General features: G+C 55.3%; 1 non-coding gene across 1 annotated transcript in view; it reads right to left on the minus strand.

The window, feature by feature from the left end:
- Window positions 1-8, minus strand: part of LOC126327550 (small subunit ribosomal RNA) — a 1,893-nt gene extending 1,885 nt beyond the window's left edge. Inside the window, exon 1 of the ribosomal RNA XR_007561357.1 lies at window positions 1-8. This exon is cut by the window's left edge and continues 1,885 nt beyond it. This is a non-coding gene — a ribosomal RNA (small subunit ribosomal RNA).
- Between the last annotated feature and the right edge of the window lie 2,492 nt (window positions 9-2,500).

Below are 2,500 nucleotides of genomic sequence, written 5' to 3' on the forward strand. Positions count from 1 at the left end.
ACCAGGGAGCTGCGTCAACGAGAGCTGAGCAGCCGGCCGCCCGGGAGTGTGTCCCGAGGGCCCGCGCGAACACGCAAGCGTCCGCTCAATTATTCTGCAAACAGGAGGAGGCTGAGCTCCCCTGCACGATACACCTCGAAACCCTCTCAGGTCCCGGCGGCGCGCAGCGCCGTCCTAAGTACTTGGTCGGGTTCGAGAGAGGCGCAATCGCCCGGAGATAGGCGAGTAGACGCTTTCAGTGCGAACACCCGTGCTCCCAACTGAGCTTGCCGCTGCCGACAGAGGCCCGGGAGCGTGCTGTCGTGGCATTGCCGGCGGGAAACAACACGCGCCACCTACGGTGACCGGCAGCTCCAACGCCAGCGCCACAGAAGGGCAAAGCCCCACTTGGGTGCAGAAGCGAACTCTCCCAGCACAGCGCACGCGCCAACACGTCCGCAGAGCTGCGATACAAACCACCTGCGAGAACCGCTGGGGGCGACCGAGCAGCAGACGGCGTCGCGACGCCGAGTGCCGGGCGGCGGCGCATCCTCAACGCACACAGTCCGCAATCGGACCAGCACACTGCAGATGTCCACCGTGCTTCGCACCGGGCTCGACAGAACCCACTTTGGCCGCCTGGCGCCGCGCGCAGGGTGCGCCGGCGCATAGCTGGGACGCCAGCCGGGCCCGTCGGCCGGCGCTCCTGCCACTGGGCGCCCCCCACCAGCCGGCTGTAGTGCGTGCGCTCACGCAGCGCGCGGCCAGCACGCCGGGCGGCCCCCCCTCACCGGCCGGGGACTGTCCCGCCAAGCCACAGCCTCGTATCGCTTCATACCCACATGGCCAACTCAGGTTCGGGGGCATGGCGGGTACCGCCGAAACAACCGGTTCACAGATGTACCGATCGTCGCTATCACCGATGCACCTGCAGCGCGAACAACCGCTCAACAACTGATTTCCAGTTCATTTGCGGATCTTTGGCAGCAAACGTATACGTCAATCTACATTTGCGAAATCTACGATTCTGGCATGCCTGCATGTTATGTGTCACGACACGCTACATCAGCCCACATACACACTGCGGCATGTACACGAGAGAACACGTGGAAGATGGTCCGCGCACGTGTGCAATGTCCCTTGCGCGGTCGACTGTCAACCGGCCTCTGTAGCATGTCGCAGATGTGGAACGCGGTCCACCGTGCTATCATGTTGTGTGGGGCAATACGATTAAATAGGAAAACCCTCGTCGCTACATCAACAGACGGCTCACGCTGATTCCCGGCAGAGGGAGGAGGGGGGGGGGGGGGGGGCCAACATGCAATACTTTCGTCCGTACCTACTTACCACATGTCTGTACGGCGTACAACAGTGCAATCTCGCTGTAATGGGGAGACGAGACAAGTAGCATCGTGCACAACATATGGCCCTTATGATTCGCCATTGTAGGGCGCAGCCGGTGTACGGTCAAGCATGTGCCACATTATGTCACTCAGTACGTAACGACGGATGATCAGTGTGGGTTACGCGTACATCAGCGGACAGTCCACACAGGCCGTACCACAACGTACACTGACTGCATCGACAACCGAATGCAACTGAACAGCTGCAAGGCTCATTTCACAAACAAACGCCTGACCGACCAGCTTGGAAGGGCAGGAGGGGAGGGCGATATTCGTTCTGTAGCGGTACACCCTTCCAGTGGTTAGCGGGACTGTGTAGAAAGTACGCAACACTCGAAAGACCTTTATGTGAGGGTACGCACCATGGCATCAAGAAATACACATGACACCAGAGGATCCAAGCAGTGAACTATGTTCAGAGGGTTGCTGTTAGGCAAAGCTACATTCCTGTGACGTTACATGTGACAGTTAAGGTGCAGTGTAAGTTAGGTTAAGGTGCAGTGTAAGTTAGGTTAAGGTGCAGTGTAAGTTAGGTTAAGGTGCAGTGTAAGTTAGGTTAAGGTGCAGTGTAAGTTAGGTTAAGGTGCAGTGTAAGTTAGGTTAAGGTGCAGTGTAAGTTAGGTTAAGGTGCAGTGTAAGTTAGGTTAAGGTGCAGTGTAAGTTAGGTTAAGGTGCAGTGTAAGTTAGGTTAAGGTGCAGTGTAAGTTAGGTTAAGGTGCAGTGTAACTTAGGTTAAGGTGCAGTGTAACTTAGGTTAAGGTGCAGTGTAACTTAGGTTAAGGTGCAGTGTAACTTAGGTTAAGGTGCAGTGTAACTTAGGTTAAGGTGCAGTGTAACTTAGGTTAAGGTGCAGTGTAACTTAGGTTAAGGTGCAGTGTAACTTAGGTTAAGGTGCAGTGTAACTTAGGTTAAGGTGCAGTGTAACTTAGGTTAAGGTGCAGTGTAACTTAGGTTAAGGTGCAGTGTAACTTAGGTTAAGGTGCAGTGTAACTTAGGTTAAGGTGCAGTGTAAGTTAGGTTAAGGTGCAGCGTAACTTAGGTTAAGGTGCAGCGTAACTTAGGTTAAGGTGCAGCGTAACTTAGGTTAAGGTGCAGCGTAACTTAGGTTAAGGTGCAGC

Source organism: Schistocerca gregaria, unplaced genomic scaffold (assembly GCF_023897955.1).
Source record: "Schistocerca gregaria isolate iqSchGreg1 unplaced genomic scaffold, iqSchGreg1.2 ptg001054l, whole genome shotgun sequence".
Lineage (NCBI taxonomy): Eukaryota > Metazoa > Arthropoda > Insecta > Orthoptera > Acrididae > Schistocerca > Schistocerca gregaria.